General features: G+C 39.6%; 1 protein-coding gene across 1 annotated transcript in view; it reads right to left on the reverse strand.

The window, feature by feature from the left end:
• DIAPH2 (diaphanous related formin 2) overlaps positions 1–24,307 on the reverse strand; it is an 873,453-nt gene that overhangs the window by 417,606 nt on the left and 431,540 nt on the right. The gene's annotated exons all lie outside the window — the stretch shown is intronic.

Here is a 24,307-nt window from a genome sequence, read left to right on the forward strand (position 1 = left end):
TCTAATGAGAACTATCAAGAACTCTATATTCTATTATTAAACCCAGCTTCTAAAAGAGAAAGACAATGTACATCAAAATTAACCATGTTCAGATATTCTTCGGAACATCTTTATATATACATACTTATATGTGCATATACGCATACATATGTATACATACAAATATATAATCTTTTAAGCCCCATTCTTTAACTGCCTCTTATTTTAAAATAAGATGCTAGAGTTCCACCCAAACCTTGAGATTTTGTGCTCTGGATCAGAATGGCTCAAATAAATTTTTGCACTTTTAGATCGTGCTAAAGCTGTGCTGTTCCTTTACTATTATTAATTTAAATCTCATAGGTAAATGAAAATAAAAGCAAGAATGCCCCACCCGCCTACCAAGGGTAGCCCTGTTTCTATGTGAGTACTTCCAGGGATAAGGCATTTGCTCTGTTGAGGAGCAAGCAGCCTGTTTCCACACTGCTTTAGACAGCTTTTATCATTTAGAAGTTTTTGTTTCTATTTTCTTCAAGCAATTTAGAACCATGCCCCCCCAATTCTACATAAATACCCTTTGACTCTGAGATACCCCTATAAAGCCCATTCCCCAAAGAAAACACAGAAAAAAGAAAGAGACCCTTATGTACTGTGTGTGTTTGCATGTGAGGGGAGAGGGAGAAGGAGAAAGCCAGACAGAGAAAGAGAGCCAAAGAGAGAGGGGGAGAAAGATGCTCTTTTTTTGTAATGGCAAAGAACTGGTACGTCCTGGGCTGCCGGCTGCCCCCTTACTGTGAAATGGCTAATAAAGGGGCAGCATATCAACATAACTGATCACACTGGGTTGTAAGAAACAATGAAATGGACAGTTTCAGGGGAAACTAGGAAGACCTATATGAAATAATGCAGAATGAAGTGAACAGAACCAGGAGACCCATTTAAACAATAACAACAACAGTACAAAGTGAAATACTTTGAAAGACTGGAGAACTCTGATCCTGGTGATGAGCAGCTGAGCATCCAGAGGTCCAGGGATGAAGGGAGTGGCAGTGGTCCACCCCCTTCAGAGAGAAAGGAGATGCCTCAGGGTACAGAATGAGAAGCATTTTGGGCCCAGTTCACAAAGGACTGTGTTTTGTTTGACTATACTTATTTGTTACAGAGCTTTTGTTTTCCTTTTATTTCCAGTGGGAAGGAGGGAGGTGAGACAGAGAGAAGATAAGTGTTAAGTGAAAAAAAGTGAATGTGTGAAAAAGTTTTTTTTTCCTTCTACGAAACCAAAATCTGATTCTCTACAACTTCTACTGCCTCTGTGTCGTCTTTGCCTCTATGGCCAAGAAGGACGACCACAGAGAGCTTTTCAAATACTTGAAGAGAGCTAACATGTCTCCCCAAACGTCTTAGGTCTCCAGGCAAAACTTCTGCAATGCTGATTTACATGTGCGCCTTGGCTACAGGATTCAAAGTATACAGAATGCTTTACTGTTCCATTTACCAATAATATAATAATTACCCCCCAAACTGCCACAAGGTTATCACAGGTGCAATGGTAAAAAGCTTACAATGTTGAGCACACACACACACACATACACACATACAAGCTATCTTTGGTCTAAATATCTAGGGTGTTCTTTGATATGACATTCATACTAGACTAAGGTGCAAATGAAATCCAGAATTTACTTAGTGAAGATACTGAAATATGGCATTAAGTCCCTAGTTTCTCATTCTATTGGATATTCTTCCAGTGGCACACTTTAATTCTATAACCCAGAAACTAAAGGCTTGTCCACTGATGTTCATGTACGGATTTATCCCATACAGAAAGGATGAGTATAAGTCCGAAATAGGCCGGGAAAAGTCCTACAAGGAAAAGGCTTACCGCGATTAATAAATCAAGTTTGTACTCATGGCTTTCTTTTGATAGCTTTGCCTCAGTTTCTTAAAGTTCTGACTCAAGACTAGAAAATAAAATAAAAAAGAATAGTTCGTCCTAATAGCAGACAGAAAATGTCACCTGTGGCAAAGTTGTACTGGTTCAAGTGGCCGCCTTAATTTCATGTTCACAATTAGCTTTTCTGGGTATACTTTAAACACAGTGGCTTTCCCTTTCAAAATAAAAATCTTTAATATTCAATGTGTTATCATGCTGATCTGCCAAACACTTCAAGTGTCACCAGGGTGAAACAATATAATGCAAGGACAAGCTATGACAACAGAAATGAATGAAATCCCTGGGGGCAGCGTGACTTCAGTAAGATTTGCTGCTTTATAGGAACCAGTGGGAAGTGCGTTTAGAGCCAGTGGCCTAAAAACAGTATTATGTTTTTGTCTGGTATTACTGCAGTCTGCACCATTTCCAATCCTAGGTTAAGCAATAAAAAAAATAATCAAATGGGCATTTTACTTTTTGCTCCAAAAATTACTTTAACATTTTACTAAAACTGCTAGTTGCTATCTAAAAGTCGAGCATAACACCCTGCTGGAGAAAACCATTATTAACTGTCCATCTGGGAGGCAAACCCTGCTCTGTACTTCTGTTTTTAAGAAAGGAAAGAAAAAGAAAATTCTTCTTTTACAGGAAGCCTACAGGGCTACAGGATGTGCACTGTTCACATAATGACATAGGAGATGGACGATCCACAAAGACAGTCCATCAGTACATAAATCTTGGATGGCCACTGAGCACAGACAGAGAGCTGAGGCCAGAACTGAGCAGGGGAGAAAGGCAAGCTGAATTGCATTCAGTAATCTAAGGAAGGCTTTTTAATATGCCCAAGCTTCTCCCTGAAATAAAGGCCCATATCTTTACTATCAATACGTGTAATGTTGGATGGTTAGGAGTCACAGAACACAGCCTTCTCCATATAAAATTGTGGCTCACCAAAAAAGTGACGACAAGCCCCATGGTGGGTGAGCGGAAGCAGCAGCAATACCTCTGGGAAAGGATTCCATGGATGAAGTAAGGTAAAGGATGGCATTGGAGCAGTGCAAGACTAGTCAAAAGGAGGCCAGCCAAGCATACACAGAATGCAAGGGCTGAAGGATGCCCCACTAGTGTCCAGGAAATGGGAAGAGATAGAGAGGAAGGTCCCCTGAATGTTGGAGGGTAAGCTATAGAAGCATTATGGGAGGATATGGACAAAAGGTGGAGATAAAGAGTAGATATGGATGACTTACAATCTGCCCCACTCATCAGTGCACCCATAGTGATACAAGCAGAGAGCTATCAAAGCATATGAATAACACCACATTAATACTGGGTTTGGGGCCCATAAAAAACTTTCCTCATAATTATGTAGCTCGAGTACCATTTTTACTAGCCTCCCCTATTCTTTCCACTACAGCACACTAACATAATTCGTTGAGAGAAGTAACATTTTCACAGCAAAATTAAAATCCAAATCAACTTTAGATTGATATTTCAAAAGCTTCTGGGTTAGAAGGAACCTCAGAGACTTTCTGGCAAGGTGACATCATCTCATTAATGACTCATCTTTATGTCTGATCATTCAATCAATCAAACAGTCAACAAGCATTTACTGTTTGCCAGGTGCCAGGCACTGGGATACAAAGACAAAACAGCCCCTGCCCTGAAGGGCTTGGCTTACACTCAAGTCATGTCAACAAGCTAGACCACAGAGTTGTGGACCATGGAGTTGGAAGGAGGCATAAGAAGACTAGAAAGGGAGGTGGTGCGGGTAGAATGGAAAGGAATCTAAAAGAAAAACTGAGGATTTCACATCTGGTGTAGTAAGTAAGATGTACCTGATGGAGTTTACTGAATCTAGAAGTGACATGGTCGGACAAGTGCCTTAGCAAAATCATCATGGCAGCTTTTCTGCAAGTTATAATATTTTCAAGAATTATATAGAGCATTGAGAGGTTACGTGACATCCTCAGGGTCACACAAACAATATATGTCAGATGACAGATTGAACTCAGATCTTATGTCAGAAGGAAGAATTTATTCTAGGTTTTGGTGGCTCCAAGGTCACATGTCTATCCACTGTACCATGCTGCCTTTCTGCACATACATGTATGAGTACAGACAGAGTACACAGCAAACGAATGTAAGATAGTTTTGGAAAGAAGGGAAGGTGCTAGCACCTGAGGATATTGAAACTGAGTCCTGAAGAAAATCAAAGAGTTTAAGAGGATGGAGGGTGAGAGAGAGAGGGAGAGAGAGGGAGAAAGAAGAGGAGACAGAGAGAGACAGAGAGAGAGAGAGAGAGAGAGAGAGAGAGAGAGAGAGAGAGAGAGAGAGAGAGAGCACTGAAGGTGGTGGGTACAGCCAGCGCAAATGTGTGTAAAAAAACAGGTAGGGCAGGATGGATGTCATGTCGAATATGTAAAAGGCAGCAAAGTGTGAGGGATGTCTAAGCAGAATGTGTAAAGGCAAGTAGGTGGCACAGTGGATAGAGCACCAGGCCTGGAATCAGGAAGACCTGAGTTGAAATCTGGCCTCAGATAATTCCTAGTTGTGATACCCTGGACAAATCACTAAACGCTGTCTGCCCCAGTCTCTTCATCTCTAAAATGAGCTGGAGAAGGGAATGACAAAGCACTCTAGTATCTCTACCAAGAAAACCCAGAAGAGTCATGAAGAGTCAGACACAATTAGAAAACGAATGGACAATGTGTAGGCAAACAAGAAAGATAGGAAGGGGTCACACTGCTAGAGCTTTATTAAATGTAAGGAGTAGATATTTGATTTTAAAGGTAATAGGGAGCTACTGCAGTTTACTGAACAAAAAGGTGACATGATGAGAACTCTGCTTGGGGAAAATCATTTTGGTGACCATGTGGAAGCAACACGGGAGGGTAGAGAGACTTGCAGAGAAGAGACAGAAAAAGGGGCTTGAATCTGTCTGACTAAAGGGGACAAGGAGGAAGGGAATAAAAAGGAATGGGGGGGGAACAGGATGAGAAAAGCAGCTGCTTTTTCCAGCAGCAAAGACCATCAGGAAAAGTATCACTTCTCTTTTGCAAGATGCACGGAGGTGAAGAACCCAAACAACTTAAAGAAGCTTCCCCTTCAGCCTCAGATACACCAAATATACAACTGCTCTACAAAACTTCATTATTTCTACCTTCTAAAGTCTTACATTTTATTTTTTCATTAAACTGAATTAGCAGGGGATCATAATACTGAAACACCTAAGAGTACTTCACTATCTTAACTGTCGAAGCACCATCAATTAATAAGCCATACTGCTGTTTTAATTTTAATTATCATTTGACCAATAAGTAATTAAACTTGGAGATTAGTAACTAAATTTATATTAATTGCATCTCCCTTATCTCTAATCATTTCCACACGTGATGCACAAATGGAAAAGACTTGACTGGACAAAGTACAGCTCAACTATTTGTAGCTTTTCTAAAAACAAGGTGTGATTTTCTGCCATCCAAACACTGTTTTCCTTTAGATCTGACAGATGTTTGCCAGGCAAATTGGGATAAATGTAAATAACTTGACTATGTAAAGATGCAAACATAAAAAAGTTTATCCAGGAGCTACTAATCTCAATGTCCTGGCGTGTTGGGATCCTTCCAGTGAATACGTACAAAAAGTCCCAGGTTCAGGGTCTCAGGTGTGGCCTGCATTGTGACTGGTTGGGCTTGGGTAGCTGCATGTAGCCTTTCTGTGCCTGGCTCCTCTGAAAGTCTCACTTTTCTTCAGCTGAAATTTCAACCATTTCTTCTCAGCGAAGATGCAGATGGTCATGATCAATTTTTAACAAGCTTTTGTAGAATTCAATGTCACTTGACTCTCAATAGTTTAGTATTTGAACATAAATTTTATTTTTCTGTTATTTTCTCCTTTCCACAGAGGACTACAGAAGGCTTCCAATCTCTTCCAAGTATTCCATACAAAAATGTCATGCGTGGAAAACACTACCTTCTGAGTCCCAGAATCTCAGAGTTGAAAGTAATTTCAGGGCTCATCCAGTCCGACTGGCACATCAACAGGACTCCACTCAATAACGCGTCCAACAAGTAGCCAGTCAGCCTCTGATCAAAGACCACCAGCAAAAGAGAGCTCCTTCAGATCCAACACGCTGCCCCCATCTCTATGCTTTTGTACTGCCCCCTACCTGTGTCAAGAATTCCTTCCTTCCTAAAATACATATCATAGAGCCCCTCCCTTCCTTGAAGAGGCAGCTCAGACACCAAGCTCTGCAGGAAAGCTTGCCTGACTGCTCCCATTTCTAGTGTCCTCACATAATATCTTCTGTGTAACTACCGTGTGTGTGTGTATTAGACATGTATTTATACTTTATAGCTAGCATTTATATAGCACTTAAAGGTTTGCAAAATATTTTACAAATAATAGCTCACGTTATCCTCACAACAAGCCTGGAAGGTAGGTGCTATTATTATCATCATTTTACAGATGAGGAAACCGAAGAAGACAGAGGTTAAATGACTTGCCCAGGGTCACCCAGATAGTCTGTTGTAGTACAGCCAAGGTTGAGGACTTGAATTCATCAAAGCAACCTCAGCCATCACCTCCTATTTCATTCCTTATCTTGGTGAGCAATTCCCCATTAGCTTTTTGTCTGATCTCTTCCAGTGCACAGATTATTCTCTTTGGTCAAGAAAACAGAAGAAAACTAAGACGTGAGCAGTTCTCCCCTGCTCCTGAACCAGCCACACCTTGCCTGTGTCAGAATGCAGTGGCTCCTGGGAACACAGATAAAGCTTAGATAGGATCCAGACTTGGAGACTGCCTGGAACACAGTCTATGAGAGGCAAGGAATGGAAGGTGGTGGGGCCTGCCTCTAGAGGAGTGGGGTCAAAAGGAATTGTGTGTTTCAGGACCTCATTGTCCCACAATTCCTAGAGATAGAATATCTGACCTGGCTTGGGATCTGCTAGGAAGTATGTATCTCTCCAAACAGTGACCCACTTTCCAGGAAAGAAGGAGCATCCATCTCCAGGTTTTCCACATAACCAGGAGAGGTCTATAGGGATTAGAATCACTCAGTGGGCCTATAATATAGGACAGATTTCACTGGAGATGTTTAATGGGCCATGGTGTAGAAAATGCTCTCCTTTGAGTTCTTATTCAGATGATCAAAGGAACCCATGTCTTCACCCTCTCTATCTTCAGTTATCATTGTCTCATCTACCCCAAACAATTTGTTTTTCTCCAGTAAAGGGGGAGAGGGTGAGAAACAACTTTTTTATTGCCCTCAATTTCCCCTGCCAGCTTCTGCTCATTTGGACACTCTTATTAGATGGTACACAAAGCCATGCTTTTGTATTAATCCTACAGGGTCTGCTGTTCTTTCCCGCTTTTGTACATGCCTTTTAAAAAATTACATTGAATACTAAGTTCCCTTTGCATGTAAGATTCCTTCACAAATTCCCCTTCTTCCTCATCCAAACTGGTACTATATGTGTCTTCTGAATGTAATTCTCAAGTGTTGTCCATCCCTCTTAGGCTATCTATCCTTGTAGAAGTTTGGGCCATAGGTTCTTAGTTATCCTTTCTCTGGACTCTGAAATCTGTTCTCCCAAAATCTAAAGTACATGTCAGACTACAGCAGCTTTGCCTTTCTTCCCATGACAAATCTTAAGACTCAGTGGTCACCTCAGTCCTAGTTGGCCATTATTTTCACTCTGACAATACATTCTTCCTTCCTGGAAGAATCAAATAAAGACTAGATTTTTTTTTTAAAGCAATTGGGGTTAAGTAACTTGCTCTAGGTTACACAGCCAGTAATTTTTGTGTGGGTTCTGAGTATCTGAGGCCAGAACCGACCACAGGTCTCCCGACTCTGGGGCTGGCGCTCTTACTGCACCACCTGGCTGCCCCAAGACTACAGTTTCTTAACAATAGTTCCTTCACCTTTTAAAGGAAGAAATTATCATTAAGGCAGGTCAAGAAACAATCAGTTGCTCACCTTTTTTGGGGGGTGGGGAAATAGAGACAGAGAAACTATTCAAACAGGTATCTGGACAATTCAAGGCCTGCATCATTACTATACCATGTCTCTATGCCAACTTTGTGATCTAGTTCCCAAAGTCAATTATTTTTATTGCTTGGAACATCTGTAGAATAGTCTCATGACAATATCATCTATTTGTGCCTTTTTTACCTTCTCCATACCTACATTTGGTCACTGGCTTTCCACAAATGACTCTTATCTTCTAACAATGTGACTATATCACACCATATTTTACCTATCCTGCTGTTTGGTGGTGGTGGTTATATAAACAAACTACACTCTTCAAAAGCCAAATTCCTGTCACCGGTTACATCCTACCAAATGTCAGTGGTACCTAAGAGGCCAAATTAGCTATCCTGAAGGAGGACCTCTAGTTAGTTTTCCTTGGTGACCATATAAACTGAATACACACTGAAAACCCTAGAGTTAAGCTGCTCTTTCTTCTCTCTTTGTTGTTTTGTTTTTTTTAATTCTAAACCCCCTTCACAATTGTTTGATCAACCTCGTCCTCAGATTGATTCACATGCTCTATTAACACTTTTGTTTTACTGTAAATGAGTTCATCATCACCTGCCAGAGTTTATTACATTCCAATGGAAAGTAATCTCCTAGAGACCAACTACTGATTCATTAGTTTCTTTGTATTCTCAGCACTTCCTAGCATACTTCTGGGTCCACAGCTTGCTGAATGACTGGATTTGGACTAGAATCAAAAGCACGTGGGTTACCACAACAGTAAAATGACCCAGAGTTTCACCAGCAGTCACTTCTGAAGTTTAGCTGATGAGCAGGTGTCTGACCAGCACTTTCCTTCCTCCTGAAGAATGTGTGGCAGTCTGCTGAAGACAAGCAGTTCTTTAAATTGGAATCACAGCTGCAGTAAGGTGGAGGGGCATTGGGTTTCTCTACATCAAGGTGGTGAGCAGTATTAGTGATGGAGTTTCATTCTATCCTATACATAAAGAAAATGGTTATTATATTCATCTGAATACCTTGGGGCTGGGTTATTAATGTGCCCCAATCAAGCATCCTCACAGAAGACGAAGGCAGCAGTGAGAATGGGAATCCAATGTCTACCTTTGCTTGTAGGGCTCTCCCCTGTATAAAAAGCTCTTATCTCAGCTTTTTAGGAAACTTGGATTCCTGCAAGGCTTGACTCTGGCCCCCCGGTTGTTACTGTTTTCTCCCTCATCAAATTATGCTCAATTGACCTGTTCCCAAGTTGCATGACCCTAGTATAGCTGCACTACTCGTTCCCATGCTCATTCCCCAAAAGAATGTAAACTCCTTGAATTAAAAACAATATTTTTGTCTTTTTATTCCTACATAGTCAAAAGTTCCATGCTGTATAATAAAGCAAAACCAGAATCTCATATTAAAATACTGTTATAACCATGGAAGACACTGGCTAATAAATACCTTTGGTCTCCATCCATGTCCTTCTCCCCAAAGTACATGACAAAGGCATTATGTGTCTGGAATGTGCACAGAACTGACTTTGGACATAATGATGCGACTTGTAAATTGCAAACATGCAGAGGCAGCAACCTAACATTCCAAGCCTAATGCCAGGGCACCACCCATTTTCATACTAGCTACAATTCCTTCTCTGGTCCTAAACTAGAAGAAAGAATGGAGCCCTTCTATGCCTCAGAGAAAAATCATGGCTTACTACTGAGCTAAATTAAGTCAAAAGATAGTTCTTTTGCATCAACTGTGGGGAGTGGAACATGGAGAGACACTGGGAGCGATTCAAAATCCTCAGAATGCTTATTGCCTCCTCTAGAGAGACTTGCAATTCACCTACATCTAGGGGAGTGGGCTAGAACAAATAAAACTATCTGGCTGCTGTCTTTCTTAATTGAATGGGATGAAAATGACATTGTTTGGTTGGAGGTAAGGTACAGTGTGGCCAACTGGGGTGGATCAGACCAGCCACACACTGTCCATATGTAGGACAAAGAAAACCAGAAGGAAATGTAATGAAGTGATCCGGTTAGTCTGTGATAAGGGCATATGGTATATACAGGTAGCATGAATTTATCCCACATACCTGCAGAAATTTCACTGAATTTTACAAAATGAACTCCAACACTCAAATCTTAACTACTTAATTCAGTACTTAATGACATACTTTCTGCCTTGCATTGTGGGCTAATTACTTCATGAATGCTTGCTTTACCTGGAGTACCTTCACAATCCTTTGGATAGTAGGCACATGTTATATCACATGGAGAATTTAAGGTAAAATTACATGAAGAAAGAATATAAAGAAAAAATGTCTTTAAACATGAATTAATATACCTAGAACAGCTTCTAAAAGCCTAAAAGACAGTTAAAACAGTCACTCATGGCCTTACTTTGAAGATAAGCATTTTTTTATTAAGAATGGTAGTTTCCCCCTTAAATTAAACATATAAAATAACATATGAAATGGCTAGCTACTAAGATCAAATCTTTATGAGGAGGAAATCCATGAAAACAGCCAAAGGACACTTTAGTAATACACATATGAGTAAGTACGCCATTACAGCTTTTCTCTGGTAAGACTATAAGAGTTTACTGCTTTCCAGGAAAAAAAAATGAATCACCTCTTTTAACTCATTCAATTTCAGAACATGCATTTTTGTAGCTGTTTCTTTATGGGAGAAGGTAGGGCTGGAGTGGGGTTGAGGTCTGCTGTCCACATCCATTCTTAATTTCAATTTTACATTAATATTTATTGGTCTCTTGAGATAGTGCTTGTCTTGTCTTGCAAGGGTAATGGGAGGAACATCATTTAAAAAGCAAGATCAAAATTCTATATCCTAGAGGGGATCTTCTTGAAATTAGTGAGATGAGGAAAAGGTTATCAACTGAGAGAGAGTAAGAGGTCTTTTTCTTTTCTAATAATATGACTTAAGTTTGACATCACATCTAAGATAATGCAGACCTTCTGTATTCCCATTTTCAGTGAAAACAAGTATGGGAAAGGTGAGTGACAACAAAAGCCTTCATACTGTCCTTAATCAATGATATCCTTTGCTATAAGTTACATAACAGGGTATTGCAGAACAAGGTAGAATAATCATAAGAAATAACTGCATTCCTAAATGTGGATTAAATAAAATAACAGCATAAATTGAGGGATTATTTAAATTTAAAGAGAAAATACGAAGAATTTCAAAGCACTGAAAATTTACACGCACACTCCTGAAATTCTCATTGATAATGAAAAGACAAGGAAAAAATCATGCCAATGCCTTAAATGATACTGAAAAGGAGATGGGTGTATTGAGAATGGAATTTTTAAAACCTTTTCTGAGTTTAACAACAGAAATACAACCAACAGATCAATTATACAAAACAAAGGTAATTCTTTTTTTTTTTTTTAAAGCCATTGGGGTTAACTAACTTGCTCAAGGTTTACATGGCCAGTTATTTCTGGGTGTGGTGCTAAGTGTCTGAGCCTGGATTCAATCCCCAGGTCATCCTGACACTGGGGCCAGTGCTCTTACTCGCAGAGCCACCTGGCTGCCCCTAACATAGGTAATTCTACCAGAATTCAGGGTATACCACCATAAAAGTAGTAGAAGCATCATGAAGAAATATATTCTTCAACAATATTTGACAGACAATATAAAAGTACAGAAACTCTGCACAACAATACATATTGCCATAGGAAGGACCATGGGTGGAAAGGTGAAGCTATTTAGGAACTACCCTAAGAACAAGAATTAAACATCACCATGACAAATGTAGCTAGAGTGAACTATTTTAAAAACAGACTTTTTATTGTTATATTTTATTTTTATATTGCTTATTTTTCTGCCTAGAAGTCTTGTAGAAAGACACTGGAAGATCACATCAAGATCTAGTTAGTATGTGAAATAGAAAAATTGATCATCTAATTAAAGGCAATGTAAAATTAAAATGCAATTAAATTACAAATTTAAATATTAAATTAAATTTATGAAAATAAAACTAAAAGTATATCAGAGGGGTGGCTAGGTAGTGCAGTGAACAGAGCACTGGCCCTGGAGGCAGGAGGACCTGAGTTCAAATCCAGCCTCAGACACTTAACCCAAAACCTAGCCTTGTGACCTTGGGCAAGTCACTTAATCCCGATTGCCCTCCAAAAAAAGCAAAAAAAAAAAAGTACATCAGAAAATCTTGATATCCTAAATCAATAATTAAAGTGAATCCTAAAATATTAAAGTGACATAAAGAGTCAAAAGGGAAAAGCATAATTTAACATCAATCAAAAATTATACTGCAGAGGCTCGAAAAGCAGAGATACTAAAAGTACAAAGAGAAACCTCAAAGAAGTATGTGGAAAGTGTCTAGAAGCCTAACGCAATGGGCCCAGTGCGGAAAGGTGAGCTCACCGAAAGAGCAGCGAGGAAATATACTTGCTACAAGGTCCCAATGACAGGGGTAAGGCTGGCCTAGTCCAGGAAAGACGGTGCTATCAGGGCTTTCTGGATTTTCCATGTGCTAAAAAAGCACTCAGCTGGATGCTGTGAGCAGATGCACAGAGGTCTAAGAGATGTCTTCCAGGATCTGATAGTGCAATGGAGGAGATGAATGTACACAAACTAAAAAAAGACAAGGAAGCATACAGTATCACTGAAAGGATGCAGCTAACAGGTGCTGCACCAAACGAAGGACAAAGCAAATCTGGCACCTGAAATGGGATGTGAAGTACAGGCACAATTTCAGTAGATGGAGATGGTCATAAGGTCAGTGCGGCAAAAAGATCAAAGGGGGGGGTATTATTGAAATAACACATAAAAATGGAAAAATATGACAAAGTCATTCCAAGGGGGAAGACTGCAGCAGTTTGTGGAGGGCAAATGATTAGGATGTGGGAATGAAGGAAGAGAAGTACAGGCAGGTAGAGAGAACAGGACTGTATTACAGATGGACTTAAATGCCAGACTAAGGAGGCTGAAATTTCTTCTGGAGGCAATTAGAAGCCAAGAAAAATGTCTAAAGAAGGGAGGCCCTTGACAGTAACAAAGAAAGTAGGAGGCAGGGAAGGTTCAGGAGGAAAGATGAGTTTTGTTTTAGACATGTTGAATTTAAGACATCTATTGGACACGCAGTAAGTGAGATGGGAAAGACAGCTGGAGATGAGAGACTGGTCCAGCATAGTAAGAATCACTGGCATAGAAACGGTAATGAAATCTATAGGAGCTGATGAGATCATCAAGTGAAGTGGTAGAGGTGGAGAAGAGGGCCCAGGCCCAGGATGGAACTCAGTGGGTCACCTAAGGTTAAAGGACATGCTATGGATGAGGATCCAGTAAAGGAGACTAAGAAGGAGTGATCAGGTAGGTAAGAGGAGAAGCAGGAGTGAAGGGTATCCCAAAAAATTATAAAGAAGAAGGTACCAAGAGGGAAAGACAAAGGTGATTTACAGTGTCAAAGGCAACATACAAGTGAAGTAGAATGAGATGTGAGAAACGGCAATTGGATTTGGCAACTAAGACATCATAAGTAACTTTGGAGAGAGCAGTTTCGATGGAACGATAAGGATGGAAATTGGACTGTAAGAGGTTAAGAAGAGAATGAGAAAAAGAGAAAATGGAGGCAACCTATTGCAGAAGCCTTTTTCAAGGTAATCATGAAGGGCAGAAGAGATAGGGGACGATAGGAATGGAAGTGATCAACAATGTCACATGCTACTGAGGATGAAGAATGAAAAGAAGGTCAATGGATTCCGTTTGTAAGAAGTCACTGATGACCTCTAAGTATATTGCATTAGTTGAGTGATGAGGCATAAGGGAGAGAATATATAGATATATATCTCACATAATAGAAAGAAGAACAAAAAAGAGTGGTAAGGAAATAAAGACAGTGAGTAAACATTATTTCAGAAGTAGCATATGGAAGGGAGGATGGTAATAACAAAGATGTTAGAAAGGCTACCAGGAACTACAGTCAGAGAAAGTAAGGGGTGTAGAATGAGTGAGGAGTATGGAAGAAAATTAGCAAATAGACCAGAAGAAATGTTCAAGAGAGTAGAACTTCGGGGAAACTAAGGGATGAAAGGGGTTTCAATTATTTTTTAAAGCAGTTGGGGTTAAGTAACTTGCTCAAGGTTACACAGCCAGTTATTTTGTGTGGGTGCCAAGTATCTGAGGCCGGAACCGATCCCGGGTCTCCGGACTCCGGGGCCGGCGCTCTTACTCACTGCGCCACCTGGCTACCCCAGGGGTTTCAATTCTGAAACCAAAAAAAGATCAACCAAGGGAAAAAAAGTAGATGGAACAAGGTAAGTTGACAAAAAGGCTAAATTATTAGAAGATAGCAATCTGAAACTATGCTCTAGATACAGCATGTATGTATGCATGTATATGCATAAAATTTCAATTTGTGTACTTATAATAGCCTATGGTAGGAAGGGCAGCTCCTACAATTATAGCGCTTGAGAGAATTCACATTCTTAATTTGGGAAGAGGAGTATGGCAATTTAGCATGTACTAAGAGCAAGCTAGCAAGTCATGAGCTGAATGGAGTGAAATGCAGTCTCCTGGATCTTCACTCACCAAAAAGTGTATGAAAACAACATACAGAACTGATGCTGTGGGACGTATCGTCTGCTGCACTGTCAGAGTGACAATCAAGTAGGCAAACCTGGCCTAGATTGTTTATCTCTTCCACATATAGTTCTAGCTGCAAAGTCACTTCTACCCAATAACCCTGACTTTTTTTAATTAGGGCTTTCACTAAGAATTCAGTGAGAACAAGAGGCTACCAAAATTGTTATGCAAATCAAATAAAGGTGTTGCCAGGACCTTTCTAGGATCATTTCTGTCTCCCTGCTTTTTTTTTAACCAGTGTTCCTGACAGACTTGATTTGCAAACAGCTTTGTGGTACCTATGCCAGAGAGGTTGCATCTGCACACCCTGTGGTGTTCCAGCTGCATCAGCAGGGAAGAACGTCCTGCTTTGCTGCCCCCCACCCACCCACCCCTGCACACCTCCAGACCCCTTTTTCACAGCAGTATACAGACAGATCACCATCAGCAGTCAAACTGGCACTAGCTGCAGGAAAATGATTGTTTCCTGGAAAGAAGTCTAAGCTGAGATGAGCAAAAGATGTAGAAGGGAGACAAATGACCTTCCCCTCCCATTCTGGCTGGGGAATAGGGATTCATCAGAGGGGAAAATTGAGCTTCTCGAAACATATAAACTAAATGTAAAACACTAAGGATATTACTTAGGAAAAAAGTTTCCCAAAGCATTTAAACATCACTATTTTTGATAGGATTGCTACAAGTTCAAAGGGCCATATCTATAGTATTATGTGGAGATTAAACAGAGAATTATAAAGATTGTATTTGAAGAGATGCAGATTGCTTCCTTTTATAGCTACAGAACTGTCCACATGCTCCTTAGTAATCTAATCAACAGGTTCTGGACTACATGAAAAAAAGCTAATTAACCAATCTCTCTGTTAAGAAAACAGTTCTAACCCAGAGCAAGTCTGCCCAGCATTCATCTACACTGGTTCGTCCTTGGAAATAAAAGATATTGAAAAGCAGTGAAGCAGGCTGGGTGGGTCAACAGCATAAAGGCATCACGACAACCCATCCCATCAGACAATTCCACCGTGTTTCTTTAAGCGTGCTTGCTTTTCCTTTTCTCTCCATCACACACAGCTTCTTTTCACTATCATATTTGTATATTCATAGAACAGTTAATATTTAAGCAATCATGAATGCTCTGGTGCCTGTATCAAAACAGCTTCTCCTGCTTGCCAGCCTGGATACAGCACATGAATTCTAATGTTAGTTGCCTTTATTTAAACAAAATTAAGTTCTGTGCTCTCTGCCAAGGGTTGTTTACAAATTATTGCTTTCTTCAAAAACACCACACACTGCAATAACACCCAGAAAGATAATGTATTTTTAAGGATTTGCAATTACCATAAAGACATTAGCTCTGGAGCTATGACCAGACAGGTTGAATACATGCTTTCCTGGCTTTATTTCTAAATCTGTCACCAAAAATGCTTTTCTGGGCACTAGAGGACCAGGGCTGACACTAATTTAACCAAATTTAATTTATACTTGAAGCATGTCTCCATTCCTCTTGGAGACCTGGTCTCTCCCTTTTTCTTCTCTTCATTTCATGGTTATAACAGTATTTCAAAAGAAGGAGAACATATGATGTCAACTGCACAAAAGTCAAGCAATTTGTGAGTTTTACACTTGTTAGCTTAATTTATGGTAGCAATCTGAGGAATGAGACTAAACTTGAAACTCTGACAACATTAAATGCAATACTTACTCAACCTCATTAGTACTTTCAGGTCCACAAGGGCTCTACCCAGGGCCTGCCAAAGAAGAATATCCGTGGTGGATTATCCTGCCTGGTCTCCCCCTGCCACCCCAGAAGGGCCAGCCGGGACAGCACAACCACAAGAACGCCCTGCTTTTTCATGAGCCTGGATGCACACTGCACACGCTACTAGGATATTTTAATGGCGCAGTTATCTCATCACTGAGGCTACTGACTTGACTGAGTCAGACTGGAACCCTTCCATACCTTCATATCATATGTGGTTCTAGTCTGTTTTTATAGAAATCCTCCAGAGAGGATTTACCCTACATGCTAGAGCATTCCCTCTTTTCATCTGGGGAGATCCCTTCTGCACTCTGAGCTGGCCATGTCTTATTTCATTCTTCCTACCAAACTGGCCCATTTTTCTGGTTAGCCATGTTCTTCACAATGGCTCTTTGCACAAGTTGTCATTCTTTACCTGATTTTTCTCCAAACACGATGTGCCATGATTTACAGTCACGTAGCATAATGGAGACCATAGAATTGTTGGACCAAAGCGATTGTGCACTCGTGAGCAGCTGGGGATCATTTGAAGCACTGGGCAACTGCCCACATGCATGCAGTCCTGCCCCAGTCTCCTCTTCTGTTCATTTGCAAGCCCAACTTTTTGCTTCTCTCAGTGTTTGCTTAAGATATACAGGGTAAGGCTTAAGGCTACCCACCCAGGAAAAGGCAGGAGAGTGACTTCGTCAGATCAAGCATGTAATAGGAAGTCCCCGTTGGAGGCAACACAACTCGAAAGGTAGTCTGGGACTGATTCTCAAGGTATCTCAGAGAGAAGCTTCCAAAAAAACAAGAAGGATCAGCATGTATACTGCTCTGTGCATGTGTGTCAACCAAAGTAAAGTAACCAAGATATCAACAGCTACTGACTCAAAACCCAGATATTTCAAACTTTCTAAGGTTCTATATAAATATCAGTTATTGTTACTATTACTATTCTTAGAGAGCAGTAGTATGGCACAGTGCCCAAGGAGCTAGACTGAGAGTCAGGGATGCCTAGGTTCGAATCTGGCCTCAAAGACTTGCAGAGAAACTGAACCTCTCAGAGACTCAGGTGACCCAACAGCAATGGATACTAGAAACAATAATAAATTAGAAGCCACAAGAGCACTCACTTCACAGGGTTCTCCATATCAATCAGCTATGACAGCTTAAAACCACATTAGGACATCTGAGATATACTGTATATAAAGTGCTTTGCAAACATTACAGATCCACGTTAACAGGAGCGACTGTTTTATCCACATAAAGGCCAGCCTTGATGAAAAAGGAAGAAAAGAACAGGGAGGCGTTTGCAAATGAATACTAACCACATTTGTGGTTGCAAAATTGTCAGGTGTATACAGAGTGTGCAATCTAGCGCAGTCTACTATTAAGTAACTGTAGGAAATTATTTAACTTCATGGAACAAAATATTTTCCCAGAAAAAAATGTTTCCTAGACGTAAATTGAGGTCTTACCAGGCTCCATGAAAAATATAACTACAGAGAAAATTTGGCCAGTGATAAAGTACTGATGTAAAATGTGGTGTTTAAAGGGAAGATATGAGATCCCCAAAGAACTTCAACAACATTATGGTCAGTAACTCTGGTAAGATCAAAACAATATATTTGTTATTGACTACAAGGTTCTCCATATGCACAGGAGATATTATGCTAACTGTAGCAAACCCCAGAATGGTGTGAAAGTCCATCAATAAAATCCATACCAATGGGAAAGAAATGAATTTAAACACTGGCAAGGAAAAAAACAAAGTGGATGAAAAACGCACACTGCACAGACTATGCAATCTTGCTAAAATATTATACAAAATCAAACTGTCTCCATTTAGACCAAGCAAGAGAACAACTACTTTGAATGAGTAGGATGTCTAAATCATAGGATGGTTTTTAAATATATTCTGGTTAAGAGTCTGGCACTTATACTGAATTTCCTCTGAGTCTAGGTGGAAGGCATCACAAATAGAGGAAGCCCGGGCTTCCTAGAGCCTGGTCCTTTCAGTAAATATGATCAAGTTTGTCATTAACAATGTGACTTAAGGAAAAACCACAAACGGGTCATGAAGAGTAAGACACAACTAAAATGACACAACAACAACAAAATAAAGTCTGCACAGAGAAGTTAATCAAGCCCCTAGGAGCTGAAGAACTTGCCAAAAGGTTGGACAGGGGGCAGAGTCATGATGGTGGATTAGAGTTTGAACTCTCTAAAGAGCCCTCTCCATGCAACTTGAAAATAACACCTCAAAGCCAACAAAAGGTCATGATGAGACATTTTTCTGGGCTAGAAGACCAGCAGGAAAACTGTGATATTAGGCGGGAAGCCTGTTCAGAGCCCACACATACAACAATGGCCACAGCAGAAGCAACAGCAGCAGCAGCAGTTTAGGGAACTCTCAGACCAAAGATAGCAAAGGGGTCAGACAACTGGACAGAAAGAGATTCCAGGAGACCCACTCTTGGCACCTTTATTGCCCATATGCATGTCCAGCATGGAGAGGAGTGCTGAGAGTCAGTTACAAGGGAATAAGAGCCCTGGTCACAGTTCCAAGGCAAAGAAAGTGTGCCAGTGATTGAAGCTATAGGAGTTAAGGGGCCTTTTCTGAGTAAAGACCAAAACACAGACCAGTCAAGCGGTGACCACATCTCTCCCAGAACCAACTTGCAAGCACCAACAATTTGCAGAACCCCAGAAGTAGCTCTGAAAACAGCAGTACAAAGAAGACTGAACTTGGAACAGTAGCTCCACATCAACAGTAGCTGAGCACAGCCCAACTGTAACATAAAGATGAAAGTAAAAAAAAATTAACTAGAAAAATGAATAATCAGCAAAAAAAAGCTTGACTATAAAAATGTACTACAATGGCAGGGAAGACTAAGACACAAACTCAGAAGAAAACAACAACATTAAAAACAGCCACAATCAAAGCCTCAAAGAAAAAATGCTAATTGGATCAAGGCCAACAAGAATTCCTGGAAGAGTTCAGGAAAGAGATAATAATGGGACAGGAAAATTTGAAGAAAGAAATGACAGTGATACAGGAAAATTATGAAAAGAGAAATAGCGGCTTAGTAAAAAAGGTACAAAAATACTGAAGAAAATAACATCTTAAAAACCAGAACAGGCCTAATGGTAAAACAGGCACAAAAATACACTGAAGAGAAGAACTTCTTAAAAATCACAATAGGCCAAATGAAAGAAGTAGTACAAAAATTCACTGAAGAAAAGAACCCCTTAAAAGCAAAATTGATGAAATGAGAAAGGAGGTACAAAATCTCACTAAAGAAAATAATTCTTAAAAATAAGAATTGGGAAAGTGGAAACTAATTACTTCATGAGATAATAAGAAACAATAAAATAATGAAAAAATATAAGAAAAATGTGAAATATCTCATTGGAAAAGCAACTGACCTGGAAAACAGATCAAGGAGACATAATATAAGAGCTGTTATACTGCCTGAAAGCTATGCTCAAAAGAAAGAGCCTAAATGTTATATTTCAAGAAATTATCAAGAAAAACTGCCCTAATAAATGTAAAGGGTAAAACAGAAGTTGAAAATCCACCAATCACCTCCTGAAAGAAATCCTAAAATGAAAACTTCCAGATTCAGAGCTCTCAGGTCAAAGAGAAAATACTTCAAGCAGCCAGAAAGAAACAATTAAAATATTTTTAAGCCACAGTTAGGATAACACTAGATTTAGTTGCTTCCACATTAAAGGAGAAGAGGGTTTGTAATATGATTTTCCAGAAGGAAAAGGAGCTGAGATTGTAACAAAAAATAACTCATCAAGCCAAAATGAGTAAAATCCTTTGTGGGAGGGAATAGATATTTAATGGAATAGAGGACTATCAAGCATTCCTGATGAAAAGAGCAGAGCTGAATAGAAAACCTGAAATTTATACACAAGACTCAAGAAAAACACACAAAGGTAAATATGAAGGAGTAATCATAAGTGTTGCAATAAAATGAAACTGTTTATATTCCTATATGGGAAGTTAATACATGTACCCCTTAAGAACTTTATCATTTTTAGGGCAGCTAAAAGGAGTCTACACAGAGGGCATAGGTGTCAGGTTGGAATGATCTCCAAAACAATGGAGGGATAAGAAAGAAGGATGCACTGGGAGAAGGGAAAAGTAGAATGGGGAAAGTTTTCTCACATAAAAGAGTAGCACAAGGAAGAGTTTTTACAGTGGAGGGGAAAATGGGGAGTGTTGGGTAATGCTTGAACTTCACTTCCATTGGAATTGTTTCAAAGAAGGAAGAACATATACACACATCCACTTGTGTATAAAAATGTAACTTACTGAATAGGGAAATAGGAGGGCAAAGGAATAAATTGTGAGGGGATGACAAAAGGGAAGATAGATTAAAGGAGGCAGAGGTTTGAAGCAAACTAGACTTTTGAGGAGGGACAGGATAAAAAGAGAGAAGAAGAAATAAGAAAACGGGAGGGAGGGAAACACATAATCAGTCATCATAACTGCGAATGTGAATAGGATAAGCTCACCCATAAAATGGAAGCCTACAGCATTAATGGACTAGAAGCCAGAATCTAACATGATGTTTACAAGAAACAGAAAGAGTTAAAATAAGGGCTGGAGCAGAATCTATTATGCTTCTGTTAAACTAAAAAAGGCAGCAGTAGCAATCATGGTCTCAGACAAAGCAAAAGTAAAAATAGACTGGATTAAAGGGGATAATAAGGAAACTACATTTTGCTAAAAGGTACCATAGCAATGAAGTAATAGCAAAAAATTCTACAGCAAGTTTCTCTAATAAAGGCATCGTATCTCAAACATATACTTAATATAAAAGTGAGTCAAATTTATAAAAATAAAATCTGTTTCCCAATTTATAAATGGTCCATGGAGTTTTACATCTGAAAATTGAAATAAAGTGAGGCATAAAGTTCCAAGCATGCTCAATTTATTGGTAAGGCCAACAACTTCCAGTAAAAGGGATCTCTTGAATCCTAAGTCAGTAAAAAGACCATGAAGTAGGGTTTACTAGCCTTCATATGATTTTGGGAAGTACAAGAGAACAAAGAACAGGGAACACAAAGCAATATAATTGTTTACAAAGTCTGAAGTACCATAGATGATGGAAAACAGAATGATTGGATGGAAGTCAGGAAAGCAAGACAAGCAACAACTGCGCCTTCCATCTGGGTGCTATGGAAAGTTCACTGCTGGTGTTCACTTACATGGATAAAAGTCTAGACTTTCTTGAAAGACAGCCAGCATTGCAGAGATAATGGACTTCCTGGCACCCACCTTCATCTTGTAAGGCTCGTTAGCTAGATGATAGATATCCCTAAATCGTACATAGACAATAAGACGTGTATAGACAATATGCCCTTTTGAATTAAGGTGACTAATGGGATGAATTATCTCAGGGAAGAAAAGTAAACTTCTGAACTCAGAGACAAAGAAACATGGGTTACAAAATTTTACAACGTGTTGGGGGGTGATAATGAACAAAATCAAACACAAAATGGAATCAGAATAAAATTGATTTTCTCAAGATGTCAACAGGCAGTTTTCTGAAGAAGAAATCCAAACTAGCTATACTCATATAAAGAAGTGTTCTAAATCACTAGTTAGAGAAAGGAAATCTAAAACAACTCTGAGGTATCACCTCACACATATTGGAAATGACAAGTGCTGGAGAAGATAACCAAAAAATAGGTAAGCTAATGAACTGCTTGTGGAGAAGTGAACTAGTGCAACCATTCTGGAGATCAATTTGGAATTAGGACCAAAGGGTTATTTATAAAACCCTTTTATCTAAGCAATACCACTACTAGGTCTGTACCCCAAAGAGATCAAAGGAAAGGAAAAGGACTTATATATGAACAAAAACGTCTATAGCAGCTCTTTTTGTAGTGGCAAAGAATTGGGAATTGAGGGGATACTCGTCAACTGTGGAATGGTTAAACAAGTTGTGACATATGATAGTGATGGAATACTACTGTGCTATAAGAAATGATGAGGGAGCCAGTTTCAGGGGAAAAAAGAGCAAGACCTATATGAACTGATGCAAAATGAAATGAGAAGAACCAGAAGATCATTATGCATAGTAACAGCACTATTGTCATGACGATCAACTGTGAAATATTTGGTTACTCTGATCAATAAAATGATACAAGATAATTCCAAAGGACTCATGATGAAAAAAAAAATGCTATCTACCTCCAGAGAGAAAACTTATGAACTCATAAAGCTATTACTGGAAGTCCTTAGAAGGATAATTTAAAACATTCCCCTAAAGGGCTTGACATACTTTAAAAGGTTTGTTCTCATGAGCAGTTCCCCCAGATCAACTGCCCTATTCCAGCAATTTTGTTTAACTAACCATTTACTTAAATAAGCCCATTCTTCAAAGAAAGCACAAGGCTATCCTCTCTCTGAATGACTGCACAATGCAAAAATAGTAGAGGCTGGGCTGACACCTTGACTATCATCATTCTTCCTCTCTAAATCAAACAACCATTCTTCTCACTTCAAAGTCCAGGGATCTCATGAATTCTACACCATGCCACCTTTCAAACACAGACATGCCTGGAGCTTGTGAATCTCTCCATAGCACATGTAAGAATAAGAAGGTCAAAAACCTAGCTTGACTATTCCTTATTATTACTAGATTGCTTGGCTCCTTGAGGGCAGGGCACTGTCTTTCACATCTTTTTGTATCCCCAGTCCTTACCATAGTGCTTAGCACACAGTAGGCACTTAATATTTACTGACTGATTAAACACTTTTATGAAACACTCTTTTCATAGACTCACATATACACATTCAGATAAGATACATATGTATGTATGTGTGTGTGCATAACAGTAGATTTCTGTGTACAGCCTAAACCACTCCCTGACTCAGATTCAACATCCCCTTCTTCCTCTTTTTTTTTCTTTTCCTCTCTCCTTCCCTCCTTTCCTCTGTCCATTCATGTATTTTTGTGTTCTCACAGCTAACCCTTTGAGGGTGCTATGGTTTCTTCACCGGGACAACTCAGTACAACAAAGAAACACATATGGAGGATATCAGGGCACACTCAGGTCCAGTAGCCTCATTTCAAGAACAATAGCTTCATATGAGTTACAAATCCCCTTCGAGCATGGTTTCAGGGAATAAAAGGCATTTGTTTTCAAACTTACTAATTATATCCACTAAATGCTGTTCATGTTGTCAACTTTCCCCCACTGTGAGAATTACAAAATCAGTCATAAGATTAAACCAAGAAAATGACTTTAGCAATTCACAGAATACTAAGCCAGCTGGGTTCATTTAAATCCCCTATTACAACAGTGTTTGTGGTGATCCAAGTAAAACCTGCAACTATATTCCCATAAATCATCATTTTGGGGGCATCTGCTCCAACACCAAAATTATGTATTGCCACATAGATGTGAGGGACACATACATCACCCCCACTCCCCTCAAAGTCCTGAGAATGGAGGCACTGCTCATCTGTGCACAGAATCTGACCTACCTTTTTGACAGGAAAACAGCTCTACCAGTTATCTGCTTAGTCAAAGGATCCCAGATCTAGAACTGAAAGGGACCTTCAAGGACACTGAGCAACCGCATCATTCTACTGATGAGGAAACTGAGACCCTGAGAGCAAAAGATGATGCTCCCAAGATCACATAGTGCGGATGTGCCAGAGGCACTTTGGACCAGATCTTCCTTCCTCCAAATCCATCCCTCTCTAGCCATTTCAGGGTTCCTTCAACAAAGAGAATACACTAATACAGTAAAAACAATCACTCAGTTAGCCATAATTTATGAATTACCAACTCTGTGCCGGGGAATGCACTTGAGATCCAAAGACAAAACAGTCTCTGACCTCACAGAGTTTACAGTCTAGTCCTTTGTACATACAGATAAAAGTATAAGATCCTAGGCAGAGGATACCAGAATTAGACCTAGAATGGACCTCAGAGGTCAATGAGTCCATATCCTGCCTTTACCAAATAAGAAAACTGAGGCCCACAGAGCTGAAGTAACTGGGCCACATTAGAAG

Source organism: Petaurus breviceps, unplaced genomic scaffold (genome assembly GCF_028583685.1).
Source record: "Petaurus breviceps papuanus isolate PSGF00001 unplaced genomic scaffold, PetGlider_PUasm1.0 90681, whole genome shotgun sequence".
Taxonomy (NCBI): domain Eukaryota; kingdom Metazoa; phylum Chordata; class Mammalia; order Diprotodontia; family Petauridae; genus Petaurus; species Petaurus breviceps.